General features: G+C 41.0%; 1 long non-coding RNA gene across 2 annotated transcripts; it reads left to right on the plus strand.

The window, feature by feature from the left end:
* Positions 1–1,477: 1,477 nt before the first annotated feature.
* On the plus strand, positions 1,478–20,215 carry LOC140633133 (uncharacterized). 2 transcript variants are annotated; one of them, XR_012030723.1, is made up of 3 exons: positions 1,478–2,060; positions 2,477–3,335; positions 19,891–20,215. It is a non-coding gene; the product is annotated as an uncharacterized lncRNA (long non-coding RNA). The 2 variants fall into 2 exon arrangements; XR_012030724.1 differs by having other exon boundaries at positions 1,478–1,924.
* The last annotated feature ends 1,822 nt before the right edge of the window (positions 20,216–22,037 follow it).

The raw sequence follows: 22,037 nt of genomic DNA on the forward strand, positions 1-22,037 counted from the left end.
CAGGATTGGAACGAAGGCCTTGGCTCTCACAAGAAGTGCTCTCATAGTACACAACACCCAGGGTGTGGTTCCCACTCTTCCTTTAACCTCAGAGCTCTTTCTTGGTGAGCATTTCCTGACTATCTTATTTAAAGTGGAATTCCTGTGACTCTTTCTGTTTACTTAGCTTTATATTTATGAACAGTACTACATATTACCTGATTGATAATGCCTGTTTACTTGCTTACTTCTTTGCTTATCTCCCTCACTAGAATATATATTCTATGAGGGATGGACATTGTTCTGATCCGTGTTACCACTCTATCCCCTGCATCCAGAAGTGTACTGAAATGTACTGAGAGAGGATACGAATTGAGTTAGAATTTTTATCGGGTTTAAGGTATCTTACTCTTCAAACACTTGCAGAGCACCATTTTGTGTCAGATTCCATGACAGTTTGTGGAAATAGGAACGTGAATGAGAATGATGGGGACTCCTACTTTTCTGCTTTTCCTGATGCTTTTCCGGCATCCTAGAAGAAACAAACATGCAATTAACAGACAGTTGCCCAGGATAAGCATCCTTTTAGGGCAAATATAAGGTGCAGCAGGGAAAGGAGGCTTTAGGGAAAGCTATTCCGAGGGGTGATATCCGTGTTGAGAGCTGAAGGATGGGCTGAATGGGGATGCAAGACCATTTGGGGCAGAGCAGATGACAGAAGTCCCTGAGAGGGCACATTCCAGTTTATTATTTTTTTAAAGATTTTATTTATAGAGACAGAGAGAGAGGGGCAGAGAGACACAGGCAGAGGGAGAAGCAGGCTCCATGCAGGGAGCCCGGCGTGAGACTCGATCCCGGAACTCCAGATTCAGGCCCTGGGCTGAAGGCAGGTGCCAAACCGCTGAGCCACCCAGGGATCCTCCGCACATTCCACTTTAAAAGCAGTTCACTGTGACTCAGATATAGACTACGAGGGCCAGAGTTTACTGTCTGAGGCTGGAGAATAAAGTTGGGTTTTCAAGGGTCTTGAAAACTATTCCAAGAAGCCAAGACTTTATTGTCTGAGCATTGAGATGCCACTGAATGATTTTTAAATCAATGTAGTTTTGATTTAGTATCTGATTCCGTTTACCACCTTCAGCCACATAAGTTGGCAGCATTTCCACTTTCTGGATGGGACGAATAAGGCCCAGAAGAACACATTTCAATGTTGGTGGAATTGATTTAATTCTCTTAATGACAGTGATATCAGGGCTTCTAACTCCTACCTTCCCACCCTCTCTCCTTCCTTCTTTCTGGTTGTTATTCTTGTCAAACATAAAGCTATTTATCCACCATCCTTAACTTTTTCCAAGGAATATCCATGCACTCACACAGCTTCTAATAACCAGACCCCTGAGTGAAAGCCAGTGACCTCACGGGCGGCAGGGCTTGTTTGTGGCTGGATACCATATTGTGCACCGGGCTGGAATTCTCTGTTCTTCCTCACTAGGAAGCTGGATTTGTACCAGGAACCTCTTATCTGAAAAGGCAGCTCTAGGCTGGGGAGAACAGAGCTGGTTTGACGAAGTGGAGAGGCGCTCAATGTTGGTCTGGCCACGCTTTGGGCATGCGTGAGCGCTCACAGCAAAACACAGCTGGCATGTCTAATTTTAGCCTTGACTGCCTTGAAAAGGGACCCTTAAAGGAAATATATTTTCGCTGAAACCATTTGTATTATAATGTAACAGCCGACAGACATGTCAGAATATTACTTATTATTGGTGGGGAAAAACTCTGTCAGGTAATTGTGCTTTTTTTTGTGATGACATCGGGAAAGTGATTAAAGCATCCCTGAATCAAAATCATCATAGATAGACAGTGAGAGAACCAGAGCTTTTATTTATGAAGACGCCTGTAAACCTAATGGGATACCTCCTTTGATGCTTACAAAACGGATGTAAGGGTAAGAATGATCATTTCGGCTATGGCAAGTGGGTCCTTGTGATCTGACGATGCAGGGCTTGCTAATAGTAGTCCTGGCATAGACTCTCAAATTTCTTCAATGCTTAGCATCCTCCGTGTCGTCCGAGAAGTAAAAGGTTAGTTTCTGGACCGGGTCTTGGATTCATCTGGCTTTCGTATGTTAACAGGTTCTGAAAGCATCTGGGACACACTTGTTCCATTTTAACCAGCACGGGTCGTCCGTCTGCTTTTATTTTTGTCTTTCTCTTCCTTCCTCCCTTCGTCCTCTCTTCCCTCCCGTGGTCTTCTGTGTTTGCTTTAGCAGTGTGGCTTACCTTGCCACTTGGCAAGAAAAAAAAGGCAGCTCTTGTGTGGGGTAGATGGAGGGAAGGATAAGAAATAATCCACCGCCCGAATTTGAGTTCCCTGGGTTCAGTTCCAGCGGCAGCAGCTTTGCTGCAAAAATTGCTTTGCTGTTCGAGATAGCCAGCAGAGGGAATCAGGACTTTGCTTGCAGCAGGGGTTGAAGCAGGCTTTTTTTTTTTTCTTGGAGGAAATACTGCAGCTTTCTGGACTGCATACCCTGCTCCCTGGAGAGGTTCCACCCACCAGCTGGAAGGAGAGGAAGTGAATGAAAGGACAGGAGGAGCCCGAACACCATGTCACTCTGGAAGGGAGACAGCAGCAACCAGGCTGTGCAGGCTGTGCAAGGTTGTTTTGTTTTCTTTTCTTTTCCCCTTTCTCTTTCTTTTTTTTTTTCTTTTTCATTTTTTTGTTTTCTTTCTTTCTTTCTTCTTTCTTTTTTTCCCTTTTTCTTTAAGGTGGGGAAAGAGACAAACAGGAGACAGGAAGCTGATCTGCAAGGATTCGGAGTTGTGCTAAAAAGACTTTGATTTTTTTCTTCTCTCCCTCTTTACAAACGCTGGCAATTGACATCACTACAGACAGCCTGGGTAGAGAACAAAGTGCCTCATCCCAAGTGGACCCTGGCAGCTGGGGGAAGGAAGGCAGGATCTGGGAAGGCTGTGTGTGTGTGTGTGTGTGTGTGCGCGTGTGTGTGTGCGTGTGTTGTTCTACCAATACCTTTCCTTTTTTCTTTCTTTCTTTCTTTCTTTCTTTCTTTCTTTCTTTCTTTCTTTCTTTCTTTCTATTTTTTTGGTGTGTTTCTTTTTTAAATTCCTGCCGTGTTGGAACTAGTGAGTGGTGGAAGACGAAGGATCTCTGAAGCCTCATCAGTCATCGGGACCATCAGGAATAGTGGTTTAAGAGGACGCTCGGCCTGGGGCACCATACCGTGTCATCGAGTTCCCTGCCTCGGAGATAAAGATTCCAGCTACATGGGTAAACGCCTGGATCAGCCACAAATGTACCCCCAGTACACTTACTACTATCCTCACTGTCTCTAAACCAAGGTATGGCTCGACCCACAGTCTGGCAAGCAGTGTGTATCCTGCACTTGGGATGGGAAACAGGCATGTGGATTATTATTTACCTCCCCTTTCCCATCACCTCTTCCTGCTTCTTTGAAATTAGTAACATAGCAATGGAGTTACTGAGGCAGAGGAGAATATGAGAAGAAAGCAAGCCCTGGGACTGTGGTTTTTCTCTTCTAGCAGAGATAATAGTTTCGCTCGTGTTCCTTTGTTGTTATTTGGCAACATAAAGATGTTCCTGATATCCGTAGTAAAGTGCTTTGCAGATGGACAGGGTTGTTAGAAAGGAGATTGTGACAGTGATTATCAGGAACAACAACGATTTCAGAGGCTTTTCTGGTGAGCTGTTCTTTGTGGCTCTGAAAGGGTTTTTCTCACTGGATAGGATGCACCAGGGTGGGGGCAACTCAGACTTTCAATCACAGAGTATAGAATGAAAGAAGGTGTGGGAAGGTATAGTACGACTAACTGACGTCCCGTAGAGTTTGTTTGGGTGTGCTTTTGTTTTTGTGTATTTGCCTTACATATTTTATTTTATATGGAGGGTGATCAAGACTCTAGAGACTGAAGTTTGGAGCCTTACAATAGATGTTCTTTACTTTTCGAAGCTCTGTTTTTCTGTGCTGGCTGCCATCAGGAGGCCTGTGGGTCTTGAAACGGGATGAAATATAACTGATGATAATTGGACACGAATTGGTTAAATACTTTAGTCTTGGGATCCCTGGGTGGCGCAGTGGTTTGGCGCCTGCCTTTGGCCCAGGGCGCAATCCTGGAGACCCGGGATCAAATCCCACATTGGGCTCCCGGTGCATGGAGCCTGCTTCTCCCTCTGCCTATGTCTCTGCCTCTCTCTCTGTGTGTGACTATCATAAATAAATAAAAAAAAATTAAAAAAAACTTTTTTTAATACTTTAGTCTTTATGTGTGTGCACAAATGACCATTACGGGGCCAGTGGAAAGCCCACGTAACTAAGCAGTGGGCAGTGCCAACCATGAACTTGATCCTGCAGTTCAGACCTGAAAGGCTCTCAGGTGTGAAATCACTGCTCCAATTTGTCAGTTAAATTGGACTTGATGAGTTGGGGGGGAGGGTGTCGGTAGAGTTATCGCTTTGAATGTATGGGTTATGTTTCTTTACAGGTGATATTAATTTTGTATCGCATTAGCCAGACTCCACTGTCTTCTTAATAAATAAATATGCGGAGAGTGACCAAGGCGTGCCTGAGTGATCTGTGCTGCCACCGGGACTCGTTGATGGGATTAGTGTTCGGTAATCCATGCTGTAGTTAGCTCTTATTTATTCTGTCTCCTCCAACAATGCCTATTTGTAAACCAGACGAGGCAGCAGACTTTCCGAATTCTATTAAAAATTGTTGCTTTTTTTTCTTTCTTTTTCAATCGCTCCATGACTCGCCCTGCCCCTGCAAGGTCTCCTCACATTGCTTTTTGCCCTTGTGAGCATTTAGTTTGTGGGGCTGCTGCTTTAGTAGACCAGCCCTCCTGCTCCCGTGCAGTGCAGTGTGTTTTAACTCTTGGGGGATTGGGTGGAGAATGCTGTCTGCCTTCCTCAAGGAAATGGCAAAGCAAGGGCTAGTCTAAAAGAGGAAATTTATAGTCATTCCTCATCCCCCCCCCCCAAGAAATAAAAACAACAAACCCAAGGGTTCCATGAAAAATATCGGACATTCCATCCCTTTTACTCATTTGGCTAAATTTTTCCAAATGTTTCAAAATTCATGCTTTCTTTTTGGTTCTTTTTTTGACTATGAAGCATATTCAGAAAGGAAACTTTAGATAAAAATGAATGGAATAATTTCTTTCCTGCCTGAGATTTCTTTTAACTTATTGCTAGCAGGAAATAATGTCTTGCACATTATATTAAGGACAGGATGTTGGATGAGCTACACTGATGGGAAGTGTGTGTGTGTGTGTGTGTGTGTTTGTGTGTGTGAAGAGAGAGACTGGGAGAGGGAGAGAGAGAGAGAGAGGGATTGAGGTAAAGAAAGAAAGTGCAGTGGTGAGGGAAAAGAGGAGAGCCTGAAAAACATAGAGGGAATTTAAAAAAAAATCTGTTTTGGGGTCCTGTGTAGTTTAGTGTGTAGACAGGCAGCATCTGGATCTTGTTACTTTCAAGCTAGTCAAAGCCATCAACTTCTGGAACATTTTTAAAGAAGCTAGATCCATTAGGTGACCTAAACTGATATTCGGGCAATCAGATCAGGGTGGTGGGGAATATAGGATCAGCTACTTTGGCTATCATGGTAGTTCATATTGATTATTATGTTGCAAACTTTCGACAGAGCTGTGAAGTTGTCGAATACTGTTTCGGTGGCTCTGAAATGATAGACATTAATAACATTCCTGGAAGCTGAAGATGTGAAAACGTGCCCTGCTTTGAAACTTGGGCACACAGGGAATGAGAATAAGGATCAATCATACTTTAAAATGTGGGGACTTTCTGGCAGCATGAATACTATGTAAGAAAGTACTATCATGACCCAGTATAGCATGAAAACAACTGGGTTATTTAGTGTTGTCTTTTTGCTCCTTTTATATTTTTATCTTAAAATATTACCTATAATTCTGAGGGGAATACATGCTGCTCATGTTTATTTGGTAAGCAAGCCTTGGTGGAATTCACAAAATCTACAGCCCTAGCCTTGGCTTATAGTTATAATCTATTTTAAAAATCAGAGCTATTTAAAATGATACTGATACATAAAGAATACTTATGGTTGATAAAAATAGAGTTCTGTGGTTGACTATAAAAGTCATATTCTGGTGACATCATAACTTAAGCTGTCCTGTAAAACCAGGTGTTCTTAACTAATCAACAAAAGCCATTTACTGACATTAGTTTGGGGTGAAGAATCTTTATGGGGTTCTTAAAAAACTCAAGGTGTATCATTGCATTTATTCAGACAGTACAAAATACTGAACGTTTTCTTTCTACTTAAATGTGTGTGTTAGATACAGCTGCTCTTTTCTTATGATAAAACAAAATGAGAGTAGGGTGTCTAAATAAATGGAAAGGTTTCCCTTTCCTCAAATGCAATTAAAGTTTTAGAAAAACTTGGGGCACTTCCCTGCTTTCTCTGCTCCTCTTATTTTCCCATCACATTAGAACTAATTCACTACCTTTGTTGCTTAAAAAGAAAAAGAAATTAGAAATAAGTTACTTATGCTTCTCTCCCTTTGAATAATTTTCCAAATGCTTAAATTATTATATTAGATAAATGTACATAGAAGTAAAATGAAAACCCAATGACTAGCTGATAGCTATCTTGTAGCGGTATTGTTCTAGGATGCATGTTTTCCAAGACCTTGCATTAAAAGCTGTCATTTGTCAATTTTCTTTTGGCCATTTTTCCCCCTATTAAAAGAAGCAATTTAAAAAAGAAACATTGTGATTGAGCAGAAAAGAAGCAATCTTGATGACATGTTTTAATACTTACATAAGAGCCATAGCCAGATTTAAAAAAAAAAAAAAATCTTCATCAAAACGAATTTGCTCTTTGAAGGCCACCAGGATAATCAGCAAACTTTAGAGAAAGGGGACCAAAAAATAGCTCATTAGCTTAATGATAATATCCATAATCACATTTGATTGAGTCACAACCTAATATTTCTCAGCAATTTTGTTACAGCCCATTCAAAGCAAGCAACCTGTTGCTATTGCATTGTGAGACCCAGGGTGAATCGCAATCTGAGTTATTTTGTGGAGGGTTTCTTGGAAAGGCAACTTAATCATAACTAGGAAGGCTAAAAAGAGTAAAACATGGTCACAGCCTGGTGAATTGATACTTTGTTGCTGAGAAAGATATTTCCCTCATGTGTGGTATCTGGAAAACTTTATCATCTCCCCAAAACTTTAAAATGCATCCAAACGCACACAGCAAGCTAGTCCTTCCTTCCATTTCCTTACCCTGACCGGGTCACGATGTTTCTACCGATCCAGGGCATGGTTTCTACTCATGCTGCTTTTCCATCAGCCTACTGCTTTCCCACCTTGGACCATCTGCTTCCCCTGAAGATCTTGCAGAAAGATCTGTGGGACCCAACAGAGTTTTTCTGGCTGCTGGTACTCAGATCGTATTCAGAACCTGGTGTGAAGTTGGAGTTGGGGTCAGGTATAGGGAGTAACTCATCAACTGCACACTGACTTCAGGCTGAGTTTCCAACCATCTGCAGCCTGGACAGCTGCTCATCTCTCAAAGTCTAGCTAGAGCCCGATTGATTGTGCCATAGAGAGAGCAAACACTTGAAACACGAAGGACTAAGGAGTAGGGAAAGGAAGAGAGAGGCTCCTATGGGGCAAGGGATATTCTCAAAGATGTGAATGTACAGATCCTTCAAAAGCAAAACAGGACAACCCCTTAACATGCTTCTTGCACATGAAAATGTAGAAAATCCTGCAGAGGGAGGGAAAGAGTTTAGGATTTCCTTAGTACTTCCTGCCTCAGATTTGCATTGATAGCCAGAGTTGGTAACTTGCCAGTTTTAAAACAGCCTTGAAAACTCCCAAGTTCTGTTTTCCTTTGAAAGGCTGAAACATACAAAACTGGTTTTCTAAAAATTGTCCAGCAATAGAACCTTGAGGTACAACTCCAAATATGTCTTTCGCTTCAGGGGGTAATATGAGAGCATGAAACTATGATAAATCTTGTTTGTCTCATTTGAGAATGTACACAATTTTAATTGGTTTTGAATAAGAGAAAAACAGTAACAAGGGGCCACTCTCCCTTTCTAGTTGTCCTGTTTTCTTTACCTCCCCCCCCATATTAAATTATCTTTGGAATTGTCTTTTCTATAATGCAGCCATTGTTCTCACAGTACTAAGTTTAGTGCCTAGCTAAAAGGAGGAGCTATGTAAAAAGTTCATGTTGTTGTTGTCTTTCTCTCCAGAATCATTCTTAATTCAAAAGAAACCTCATGTCAATTTGTTCTAACAGTATCTTCCTAACAGCTTCCTTTCGCTTTCTCTCAGTTTGGGAAAAGAACAATAGAATTATAAATCAAAATTATTTCTCTGAAGTAATTAAATCTATTAGAGGGTTGGAGGTAGGGCTGATTTGCAGGGAGGGAGACAAAAGAAGAGAAGTAGGATGTAAGTTCATTTCAGGTCTTTCTGGCTCCAGGAATTCTGGAAAGCGTCATTATTGCACTAATATGATTTTACACAATCCTTTTTGACATTATCAGTCTTTTTGGCAGAGAGAGGGCTCAGTCACAATTACGTCCATGCCAAATTCTAAGAAAACCAGTCTTTCTTTAAAAGAAAATCTTTGTAGTGTTGGACTTCTTATTCGGAGTAAATGGTTGATGTTTATCCACAATTGGCTTCGAGTACTACATTAAAATTGTGTTTTGTAGCAGTCTTGTAAGCCACAGCTGTATGTGATTAAATAGTGTAATATCAAAAGCGTGTGAGAATAGGCTTTTTTATGCTATAGCTGTTGCACAGCAAGAGAGCAGATGGAACCAGAGGGAGAGCCAGGGCAACAGTGTATTTATGTGTTGTAATACCTGCGTCGAGGATACACATTGCTGTTTTTTGCAGTAGTGGGAAAATGCTGACCTATCTTGGATGTCATTGAAAAATACACTTTTTGAAAATGGACATGGACCTATCATACCAATTTTTATTTTAAACAGAGAGTTACTGTTTTATTAGAAAACACATATTTACCGAAGGGTCCGAAACATTTGCAAGTGGAAGGATCATAATGATTTTCCATGCAGCACACATTCAAATAACAAAAGTGAATTTCTCATTTCTGTTTTGAAATCATAACTTTTTTGCTTTTTTAAAAAAAATTTAAATGTTTTTTGCTGCTTTAAGCTGTGGAACTATTGTAAGAAAATCATCAGGCCATTTATCCCTAAAAAAGAGTGACAGGTAATGAGGAGAACAAAATAGGCGGTGGTATGATTCTTTTTTTTTCTTTTCAGATATTTGGAAATATAGTATTTGGTTTTGTATGCCTATTGTTCCTTTGTGGCCACTGTTAAGAAGTACATACTTGTACAAAGGGACACACTTTTGGGTCTATCTCTTTAGCAGGATATCATAATAAGGAGATTTATTTTTCATGGGATGGTTAAACTATAAAGTTCTTGAAAGAAAATATTCATGAAACCTGTCATCTTGAGTTTTCTTGAGCTTGTGAATCTATAGGATACTAATAAGAGATTTACTAGTACGTCATTGTTTTCAGGGCCTTGAAAAAGCCTATAGAAGTAGCTGTTGGTTTTCAAATTTCAGGCATTAAAAAGCAATTTGGAAAAGGAAAAAAAAAGAGGGGGTTGACAGAGATAAGTTGGATTCTGTTTGTTTTGTTTTTCATGTTGATATAAGCAGCAAATTTGTTCACATTTAAACTTTTTTTTTCATGTAGATTTACTGGTCAGGAAGTATATACCATGTGGAATCAGTAACTGGATATAGCTTTGGAATTCAGAACATTGACATCTAATAGATAACAAATTTCAAGAGTATGGATAACAAATGCTGAGTCATGGAGTCTGGTTTTGTTTTATTGCTGTGGAGGGAGGGAATTCTCTGATTTGTGTGTCAATGGATTGGTTTCAGGTTCTCTAAGATCTCTTCCAGGCTTAGTATTTGTGACTCACACTTTGAGACTAAATGAGCCTGCTTTGATGTATTCGTGGTACTGGGAGATGACCTTGGTTTTGTGCTGTCAATGAGTTTTGTTCAGGTCCCCATCCTTTCTCCAGAGCAGATCAAATACTGCTTTGCCCACTCTGGTGATTGATGAATTTAACTATCTGCTTCCTTTGCCAATCTAAACCCAGTGTACCAAGAGAAACACATCCATCACCTGGGAGTGGGTGGAGAGCAGCTCCCAGGGGTAGGACAGAATGACAGGCATCATTTAATCATGGTCATTGCCAGCTTTGTTATCGTGGTTAAAGTTTTCTCCTTTGGGTAAAATTAGAGCTTATCTAAAGATGGTGACAGTGTGATGCTTTACTTTTCTTCATTTAACTTCCTCTCTGCAGGTGGTTTCAGAACTGAATGGGTAGGCATATGTTTGGCCTAACCAGTGGGGTGATGGAGGCAGAAGGATTGCCTCATTAAGGCCCTGACAACCCTAGTTTTGTGAATGAAACTAGGAGCTAGTGCCAATATGGAAATGACAATTGATAGATGAAATACTATTTTGACTGGAGGTTATAAATCCTTAAAACCCCTAAATTGCTGAATAGTAGTCTTTAAAACATGAGAAAAGAATACTATAGTAACTCTAGTATATGGAGTAGTAGGAGCAAGAGAATTACTTCTCCGGGACACATAAGCACAACCGTTATCTTTCTGTCTTTTTCTCACTAAGTACCCTTCTCATTCCCCCAAAAGCTCCTATTAGCTGAATTAATGAAAGTAAATAGAGGGACGCCTGGGTGGCTCAGCGGTTGAGCGTCTGCCTTCAGCTCAGGGCATTATCCTGGAGTCCTAGGATCCAGTCCCACGTCAGGCTCCCTGCACAAAGTCTGCTTCTCTCTCTGCCTACGTCTCTGCCTCTCTGTCTCAGTGTCTCTCATGAATAAATAAATAAAATATATTTTTTAAAATAAAGTAAATAGAACCTTGAATTTTGTTTTTATGAATGATAGCCAGATAGAAAAAAATAGACTTGACTTCATACATAGTTCAGGCAACCCTGATAATGTCCTGTCTTATTGTGTGGAAAGTAAGAGACAATGGAAGAAAAATAAATCTTGCTATATTCTAAGTATTGGTACTAATTATTTTAGGTATGGAGTTTTGGTTTCAGAGTTAGCTTTCCTACCATTATATTGTAGGGTTAAGAAGTTGGTATACATCACACTTCATATGCTAGAATCTTTGGCTATTTCATTCTTAACTAATGGTTTTCAAGCTGAATATGAATCATGCATAGAATTTAAGGAGAGTTTTTGAGGAGCCTTCCTATTTTTATCTCGTGTACTGCTGTCTATTTATCTTAGTCACATTGCTGATTGAGGACGATTTAATGAAAACGAAAATGGAAAACAGAATACTAACTGTCTGGGTTTCTGGACCGGTTAAGATACCTTAAAAGGTTTCCTTACATATGCGAGTCATATTTGAAGCTATTATCGATGTCTGTAAACTCTCATATTGCCCCTTTTAAAACTTATCAGTCACATAAATTGGGTGGTGGCACCCTGACTATAGCTCCTGTTGAGGTCACTTAGCATTCAAGCAAATATACTTTTGAGCTCCTAGCTAGTTTCGAGTGGATGAAGTATTTGAAGGAGTGTGTACAAAGCTTGGAATAAAATTTCAGAGATTGTTTTCTAGTGTATCATACAAAAAACCCATCTGACATACTTACGATGTTTCATTTCTTCATCTCTTCTCAAGAGATGAGAAAAACACTTTTTTTGACTTGGTACTTGTCCCTGGAAGGGTTGTGACACTCCTGAATTACCCTCGGTCTTGCTTTCGGCCCCTAGGCCTCTTGTCCCTTGCTGTGCATAGCAATTCAAACTGAGCCATTAGAAATAAGGATGTTGTATTTCAGTATAAGGCAGGAAATTCTGGAAAAGCATAAAATTCTGATGTCCTTTTTAAACTTATTCCAAAAAATTAACCACTGCTTTTTTTTTATGATAGTCACACACAGAGAGAGAGAGAGAGAGGCAGAGGGAGAAGCAGGCTCCATGCACCGGGAGCCCGATGTGGGATTCGATCCCGGGTCTCCAGGATCACGCCCTGGGCCAAAGGCAGGCGCCAAACTGCTGCGCCACCCAGGGATCCCTTTTTCTTTCTTTCTTTCTTTCTTTCTTTCTTTCTTTCTTTCTTTCTTTCTTTCTTTCTTTCTTTTCTTTCTTTCTTTTTTTCTAATAAAAATTTATTTTTTATTGCTGTTCAATATGCCAACATACAGAATAACACCCAGTGCTCATCCCATCAAGTGCCCCCCTCAGTGCCCACAACCCAGTCACCCCCACTCCCCGCCCTCCTCTCCGTCCACCACCCCTAGTTCGTTTCCCAGAGTTAAGAGTCTTCCATGTTCTGCCTCCCTTTCTGATATTTCCTACCCATTTCTTCTCCCTTCCCCTCTATTCCCTTTCACATCTTCTTTATCCATTCATCTTTCGATGGACACCGAGGCTCCTTCCACAGTTTGGCTATTGTGGACATTGCTGCTAGAAACATCAGGGTGCAGGTGTCCCGTCGTTTCACTGCATCTGTATCTTTGGGGTAAATCCCCAGCAGTGCAATTGCTGGGTCATAGGGCAGGTCTATTTTTAACTCTTTGAGGAACCTCCATACAGTTCTCCAGAGTGGCTGCACCAGTTCACATTCCCACCAAGCGTGCAAGAGGGTTCCCTTTTCTCTGCATCCTCTCCAACGTTTGTGGTTTCCAGCCTTGTTAATTTTCCCCATTCTCACTGGTGTGAGGTGGTATCTCATTGTGGTTCTGATTTGTATTTCCCTGATGGCAAGTGATGCAGGGCATTTGCTCATGTGCTTGTTGGCCATGTCTATGTCTTCCTCTGTGAGATTTCTGTTCATGTCTTTTGCCCATTTCATGATTGGATTGTTTGTTTCTTTGGTGTTGAGCTTAATAAGTTCTTTATAAATCTTGGAAATTAGCCCTTCATCTGATACGTCATTTGCAAATATCTTCTCCCATTCTGTAGGTTGTCTTTTAGTTTTGTTGACTGTATCCTTTGCTGTGCAAAAGCTTCTTATCTTGATGAAGCCCCAGTAGTTCATTTTTGCTTTCGTTTCTTTTGCCTTCATGGATGTATCTTGCAAGAAGTTACTGTTGCCGAATTCAAAAAGGGTGTTGCCTGTGTTCTCCTCTAGGATTTTGATGGAATCTTGTCTCACATCTAGATGTTTCATCCATTTTGAGTTTATCTTTGTGTCTGGTGCAAGAGAGTGGTCTAGTTTCATTCTTCTGCATGTGGATGTCCAATTTTCCCAGCACCATTTATTGAAGAGACTGTCTTTCTTCCAGTGGATAGTCTTTCCTCCTTTGTCGAATATTAGTTGACCATAAAGTTGAGTGTCCACTTCTGGGTTCTCTATTCTGTTCCCCTGATCTATGTGTCTGTTTTTGTGCCAGTACCACCCTGTCTTGATGACCACAGCTTTGTAGTACAACCTGAAATCTGGCATTGTGATGCCCCCAGCTATGGTTTTCTTTTTTATTTTTTTTTATTTTTTTTAAACAAGCTTTTTTTAAATTTTTATTTATTTATGATAGTCAGAGAGAGAGAGAGAGAGAGAGAGAGAGAGGGAGGCAGAGAGAGAAGCAGGCTCCATGCACCGGGAGCCTGACGTGGGATTCAGTCCCGGGTCTCCAGGATCGTGCTCTGGGCCAAAGGCAGGCGCCAAACCGCTGCGCCACCCAGGGATCCCTGGTTTTCTTTTTTAAAATTCCCCTGGCTATTCGGGGTCTTTTCTGATTCCACACCAATTTTAAAATAATTTGTTCCAACTCTCTGAAGAAAGTCCATGGTATTTTCATAGGGATTGTATTAAACGTGTAAATTGCCCTGGGTAACATTGACATTTTCATAATATTAATTCTGCCAATCCATGAGCACGGAATATTTTTCCATCTCTTTGTGTCTTCCTCAATTTCTTTCAGAAGTGTTCTATAGTTTTTAGGGTATAGATCCTTTACATCTTTGGTTAGGTTTATTCCTAGGTATCTTATGCTTTTGGGTACAATTGTAAATGGGATTGACTCCTTAATTTCTCTTTCTTCAGTCTCATTGTTAGTGTATAGAAATGCCACTGACTTCCGGGCATTGATTTTGTATCCTGCCATGCTGCCAAATTGCTGTATGAATTCTAGCAATCTTGGGGTGGAGGCTTTTGGGTTTTCTATGTAGAGTATCATGTCATCAGCAAAGAGGGAGAGTTTGACTTCTTTGCCAATTTGAATACCTTTAATGTCTTTTTGTTGTCTGATTGCTGAGGCTAGGACTTCCAGGACTATGTTGAATAGCAGTGGTGAGAGTGGACATCCCTGTCTTGTTCCTGATCTTTGGGGAAAGGCTGCCAGTGCTTCTCCATTGAGAATGGTATTTGCTGTGGGCTTTTCATAGATGGCTTTAAGATGTTAGGAATGTTACCTCTATCCCTACACTCTGAAGTGTTTTGATCAGGAATGGACGCTGTATTTTGTCAAATGCTTTCTCTGCATCTAATGAGAGAATCACATGGTTCTTGTTTTTTCTCTTGCTGATATGATGAGTCACATTGATTGTTTTATGAGTGTTGAACCAGCCTTGCATCCCGGGGATAAATCCTACTTGGTTATGGTGAATAATCTTAACGTACTGTTGGATCCTATTGGCTAGTATCTTGTTGAGAATTTTGACATCCATGTTCATCAGAGATATTGGTCTATGATTCTCCTTTTTGGTGGGGTCTTTGTCTGGTTTTGGAATTAAGGTGATGCCAGCCTCATAGAACGACTTTGGAAGTACTCCATCTCTTTCTATCTTTCCAAACAGCTTTAGTAGAATAGGTATGGTTTCTTCTTTAAACGTTTGATAGAATTCCCCTGGGAAGCCATCTGGCCCCGGACTTTTTGTGTCTTGGGAGGGTTTTGATGACTGCTTCAATTTCCTCCCTGGTTATTGGCCGTTCAGGTTTTCTATTTCTTCCTGTTCCAGTTTTGGTAGTTTGTGGTTTTCCAGAAATGCATCCATTTATTCTAGATTGCCTAATTTATTGGCATATAGCTGCTCATATGTTTTTAAAATCGTTTGTATTTCCTTGGTGTTGGTTGATCTCTCCTTTCTCATTCGTGATTTTATTAATTTGAGTCTTCTCTCTCTTCTTTTTAATAAGGTTGGCTAATGGTTTATCTATCTTATTAATTCTTTCAAAGGACCAACTCCTGGTTTTGTTGATCTGTTCCACAGTTCTTCTGGTCTCGATTTCGTTGAGTTCTGCTCGAATCTTTATTAACTCTCTTCTTCTGCTGGGTGTAGGATCTATTTGCTGTTTTTTTTTCTTTTTTCTCTAGCTCCTTTAGGTGTAAGGTTAGCTTTTGTATTTGAGTTCTTTCCAGTTTTTGGATGGCTGCTAGTATTGCGATGTATTTCCCCCTCAGGACTGCTTTTGCTGCATCCCAAAGGTTTTAAACGGTAGTATCTTCATTCTCATTAGAATCTTTATAATTTCTCCTTAATTTCCTGGTTGACCCTTTCATCTTTTAGCAGGATGGTCCTTAACCTCCACGTGTTTGAAGTCCTTCCAAACTTCTTGTGATTTAGTTCTAGTTTCAAGGCATTATGATCTGAGAATACACAAGGGACGATCCCAATCTTTTGAAATCGGTTCAGACCTGAATTGTGATGCAGGATGTGGTCTATTCTGGAGAAAGTTCCACGTGAACTTGAGAAGAATGTGTATTCATTTGCCTTTGGATGTAAAGTTCTGTAGATATCTGTGAAATCCATCTGGTCCAGTGTATCATTTAAAGCTCTCGTTTCTTTAGAAATGTTGTGCTTAGAAGACCTATCCAGTGTAGAAAGCGCTAGATTGAAGTCACCAAGTATAAGTGTATTATTATCTAAGTATGTCTTAACTTTGGTTATTAAGTGATTGATATATTTGGAAGCTCCCACATTCGGGGCATATATATTGAGGATTGTTAAGTCCTCTTGTTGGATAGATCCTTTAAGTATGATATAGTGTCCCTCTTCATCTCTCACTACAGTCTTCAGGGTAAATTTTAGTTTATCTGATATAAGGATGGCTGCTCCTGCTTTCTTTTGGGGACCATTTGAATGGTAAATGGTTCTCCAAACTTTAATTTTCAGGCTGTAGGTGTCCTTCTGTCTAAAATGAGTCTCTTGTAGAGAGCAAATAGATGGGTCCTGCTTTTTTATCCAGTCTGACAGCCTGCGCCTTTTGATGGGGTCATTAAGCCCGTTCACGTTCAGAGTTACTATTGAAAGATATGAGTTTAGTGTCATCATGATACCTATTTAGTCCCTGTTTTTGTGGATTGTTCCAGTGGACTTCTTCCTAAAGGGGAATTTTGAGAGTCCCCCTTAAAATTTCTTGCAGAGCTGGTTTGGAGGTCACATATTCTTTCAGTTCCTGCCTGTCTTGGAAGCTCTTTCTTTCTCCTTCCATTCTGAATGAGAACCTTGTTGGATAAAGTATTCTTGGCTGCATGTTTTTCTCATTTAGGACCCTGAATATATCCTGCCAGCCCTTTCTGGCCTGCCAGGTCTCTGTGGAGAGGTCTGCTGTTAATCTGATATTCATCCCCATATAAATTAGGGATTTCTTGTCTCTTGCTCTTTTAAGGACCTTCTCTTTATCTTTGGAATTTGCAATTTTCACTCTCAAGTGTCGAGGTGCTGAAGGGTTTTTATTGAATTTAAGGGGGGATCTATTTCCTGGATCTGAATGCCTGTTTTTCTGCCCAGATTAGGAATACATATTCTGGCCCTCTGGCCGTTTCAGCGCCCTCGGAAACCCCAATTAAATGTAGATTTTTCTTCCTCACACTGTCACTTATTTCCCTTAATGTATCCTCATGATCTTTTAATTGTTTGTCTCTTTTTTCCTCAGTTTCTCTCTTTGCCATCAACTTGTCTTCTATGTCACTCACTCATTCTTCCACCTCGTTAACCCTCGTCGTTAGGACCTCTAGTTTGGATTGCATCTCATTCAATTGATTTTTAAGTTCTGCCTGATTAGATCTAAATTCTGCAGTCATGAAGTCTCTTGAGTCCTTTGCTTTTTTCTAGAGTGACCAGTAGCTGTATAATAGTGCTTCTGAATTGGCTTTCTGGCATTGAATTGTAATCCAGATTTTGTAACTCCGTGGGAGAGTGGACTAGTTGTGATTCTTTCTTTGGAGGTGAGGTTTTCCTTCTAATCATTTTGCTCAGTGCAGAGTGGCCAAAAACAAGTTGTATTGGGAAAAGGAGAAAAAGAGGGAAGAGAAAGAAGAAAAGAAAAAGAAAAAAAGAAGATAGAAAAAGAAAAAAAAGAGAAGAAAAGAAAAAAAGAAAAAGGGGGGGAAACAGAAATCAAAAAACAAAAAACAAGGGGGAGTATCCTCTGATTCTGTATACTGTAAATCCCTCGACTTCCCCTGGAACTTTCCAGTGCTGCTTGGTTAATAATTTGTTTTTCCCCTGTCGGTCTAGCTGGTCCTCTGGGGGAGGGCCCTGCTGTGCTGATTTTCAGGTGTTAGCACTTGGGGGAGCTGCTCAGCCCCCTGCCTGGTGCAGGGCTCAGTGCGGGTTGTTTACCCCGCGAGGCCCCAGGAGGAACAACCGCAGTGGCGGGGCCAGCTCTGGAGCCCTAGAGTCAGCTCCTGCAGTAGCCCCAGAGCTCTCCGTCTGCAGGGCCTGGAGGCTCCGGGCCGGGCCGCTGATCTGCTCAGCTCGGGGCAGGAGCGTCCTCGCTGTCCTGGGCCCTCCCGGCCTCTGCCTGTCCCGGGGGAGGCCAGATCCTGGGCTGTGTCCCCGGCGCCCTGGGCTCCCGGCCTGTGCTGGTGGGTTCACGCTCCCGCCCCGCAGGCCCCTCTCCGCGAGCCGCCGCCCGAGCCCCTCCGAGCTGCTCCGGGTCAATGCGTGCGTGCGCTGCAGCCCTTTAGGGAGCTCGGCGCGCTCTCCCCAGGGCGCGGTGTCTGTTAGTGTCCCAGGGGGCCTGAGGGCACCCCCGCCCTCCTGGGGTCCTGCTCCAACTGCCTGTGAGCCCCTTTCCCCCGGGAAGGTCGGTGCAGCTCCTGCTCCTCCGGGACGGGGCTCTCCTGTCCTGGGGACACTCGCCCCGGCCTCAGCCCGGCTCCTCACGGGGCCCCTCCCCCTTGGAGGCCTTTTGTTTCTTTATTTCTTTTTTCCCGTCTTCCTACCCTGGTAGAAGCGCAAACTCTTCTCACTGTAGCATTCCAGGTGTTCTCTCTTTAATTCTCAGGCCAAATTCATAGATTTTCAGGATGATTTGAAGATTATCTAGGTAATTTGGTGGGGACAGGTGACTTGGGGACCCTACTCTTCTGCCATCTTGCCTTTTCTCCTCTCTTAATATTAGAGATATTTGGATGGCTGCATTGAACTCATATCATCCTGCAAATAAATATCCTTTTTAAATTTATTTTTATTTTTTTAGAGATTTATTTGTTTTAGAGAGTTCAAATGAGAGAGAAAGAGAGAATCTCAGGCAGACTCCCTGCTGAACCCAGAGCCCAATACGGGGCTCCATCTTACCGCCTTGAAATCATAACCTGAGCTGAAACTTAACCCATTGGGCCACCCAGGCACCCCTAAATAGCTTTTTAATATGCAAACACAAGCACTAGATTTAAGCAAAAACCTTCACTCCATAAAGAAAATGTGCTATCCTCCCTTACTTATATTTCTGTGACTACTGAATGAATATACCAACAACTGGAGAAGATAACAGAGCTTTCTTTTCTGCTCTACTAAAGTTCACCATGTATTTTTTTATACTAAGCCTTGTGTAGACTTTAACTTTTGTTCAATATGTTTTAGTATCTCAAAATCTCCAGAAAAGTTGAAATTCGATGCATTTTCTTTTAAAAGGATAAAAGGTTTTAAAATCCACTTTTATGGTTCTCCTTGGTGACTGAAGATATTAAACTAAATTAATGATAAATTGAAAGGACAACTAAACCAAGCAGATGTAGGTGAAGAAATTTTTCCATTAGAGTAACATTACTGAAAATGCAGATTATAGTAAGAGATGTATTTGGCTAAATTTTAGGGAGCCACTTTATGAAGTAAACTCAAAAAAAGCATTTCATTAAAAAAAGGCATTTCAAAGCACTTTTCCTAGTGCTGATATTTAAGAAAGACAGAGAAGGGAAAATATTAAGGCCTGGGATTAATGAGATTTATAATCTAGTAGGAGAAGGAAAATAAACCCACATGGATATGTGTGTGAAAAGGACAACCATACAGTATATTACTGAAATAAATTAAAACCCTAACATCAGGAAGAGTGCTCACTTTGGCAGCACAGATGCTAAAGTCAGGAAGAAAGTTTTTTCTTTCTGTCTCAGCCACCTCTACTCTCCACTTACAGATACAGCTTACCTGACAAACATACTAAAGCTTAATTGGTACCATTTCCTTCCTGGCATCTTGAGCAGAGCAAAATATATTCTCCACTATCCTAGCAACTTCTAGTCAAGATTCTCATCTAATATGATTCTTATATAAATATTCAGTGCCCTTAGAATTTAAAATAATGGCTGTGATTTGGCAGATCAGTAATGTTATTTTCTAGACATATTTTGCCCACAGTATTTTTTCCACACAGTCCTCCATGCCATCAGATATGATGCCAACCTCAGAAGCAAAAGTTACTTTCACTTCATTCCGGACATAACTTCTCATCTTTTCTAAGTAGCATCCTTTAGTTTTGTGAATATCTTTATTCCATTTTAGAGACCCATCTTCTTCCCATTATGGTTGATAGTATTCATAATTAATTGAAGGTGAATGTATGTTACAAACAGAAATTTCTTTTTTTTTATGATAGTCACACAGAGAGAAAGAGAGGCACAGGCAGAGGGAGAAGCAGGCTCCATGCACCGGGAGCCCGACGTGGGACTCGATCCCCAGTCTCCAGGATCGCAACCTGGGCCAAAGGCAGGCGCCAAACCGCTGCGCCACCCAGGGATCTCCACAAACAGAAAATTCTTTAGAACTCTGGAGAGGCAATCATTCATCATATAGGTAAAAATAATGGCATTGCTTCTGCCTTCCTGGAGCTTATGGGCTGGGAAAGACATAGAAGGTCTTTACTTCTCAGAGATACTGTTTCTCTTTAGTTCATGTCAATAAATCTCCCTGAATCATTTCAATGAATTTTCCTCTTTCTTTTCTCAATTCTGTCCACAGATACCAGATTAATTTTTAATGCCCCTCTCTTATCTTATGACTCATTTGCATAAGAACCTAAATGATTCCTGTATGCCCTCCAAATCCCCCCACCCCTGCCAGTATTAAACTCCTTAGTGTAGTATATAGGCTGTCTGCAATTTAATTCAACTGATCCTTCCAATCCTCTATCATAATGTAAGAACTTACATTTAACACTGCATTAGGGACATGTACTTTGATGACTTTTTGCATGTATTTTCTGATTTGTAGCTGACAATAATTATATGAGATATGTAGTATGTATGCTGATTTTTTTCAGATGAAGAAACTAAAATATAAAAAGTTTGCACCATCACCTATTTCCACACAGATAATGAATGCTGGCTCTGGGATTAAACTTAGTGTTATTTGATCTCACTTGTTCACTACAGTAAGTTAAATAATGGCCCCCAAAGATATCAGGTCCTAAACCCTGGAACCTGTAAAACCTGATATCTTATTTAGCAAAGCCTATGCAGACACATCTGCATAATTAAAGTAACAATCTGGAGGTGGAGCAATTACCTGAATTAAATGGATGAACTCTTAATGCAATCACAAGTGTCACTACAAAAGTGAGGCAGATAGAGACTTGACACAGACACTAGAGGAGGCAGCAATGTGACCATGGAGGCAGAAGATGGGAGTGATGTGACTACAAACCAAGAAATGGCAGCAGCTACCAGAGCCTTCAGAGGGGAGTACCCTCTCAATACCTTGCTTTTGGCTCAGTGATATTTATTTCAGACTTTTGGCCTCTGGAACTTGGAAAAATTGTTTTCTATTGTTTAAAGCCTCCAAGTTTGTGATCATTTGTTACAGCAGCCACGGGAAATTAATGCAAGAACAGAAACTCTGTTCTACACTGCCACCTATAGGCAAATTCTCTGGTTCCCAAATCAGAATCCTCTCAGGAGGAATTAAATGGCCACAGATCTGGATACAGGGACATTACTTCCAAGCCTGCAGTAATAAATACTTGAGTAGAAAAGTCAGATAACCCAAACCTGAAGGAAATGAGGTACCCAGAGTCCAGGGATACTCTTCAAAAAAAAAAATTGCATCAAATTAGAATTAGAGAAGCATCACAGAAGACATAGGCCAAGAGCAACCCTAAATAATGATGTTAGCTTCCTTTACTTGTTATACTGAAAGAAAAGTTGATTCTTGAACTTGTCAGTCCTAATCCTGCAAGATAGAGAGAGCTACTTGTTTCTTTTTTTTTAATTTTTTATTAATTTATGATAGTCACAGAGAGAGAGCGAGAGAGAGAGGCAGAGAGAGAAGCAGGCTCCATGCACCGGGAGCCCGACGTGGGATTCGATCCCGGGTCTCCAGGATCGCGCCCTGGGCCAAAGGCAGGCGCCAAACCGCTGCGCCACCCAGGGATCCCGAGCTACTTGTTTCTAAAGGGAGAGATTCCCATGTAAGAACAAACTAGTAAGGTAGGTTTAATGAATGTAGTCACATGTACTCATTGTTGGGTGAACAGCTGCAAGTAGGTGTATGGTTTAATGACGTGGCAACATAAAAACAGATCTCTGGGTATATGTAAAGCTTTGGGCTTTGACTGATTCTACTCAACATGTACATCATTAAGTGCTAGCAACAGAAAGACACCAGGATCAAGATGCAGATTTCGTCACCTAGGGCTACACATCATTCAGTGACAAATTATAATAAATTAAACCAGATTGAATTTATAGGCACAGCTTGGAGATATTGTGTCTTCAATTCCAGACCACCAAAATGAAGCAAGTATCT

Source organism: Canis lupus, chromosome 5 (genome assembly GCF_048164855.1).
Source record: "Canis lupus baileyi chromosome 5, mCanLup2.hap1, whole genome shotgun sequence".
Classification (NCBI taxonomy): Eukaryota; Metazoa; Chordata; class Mammalia; order Carnivora; family Canidae; genus Canis; species Canis lupus.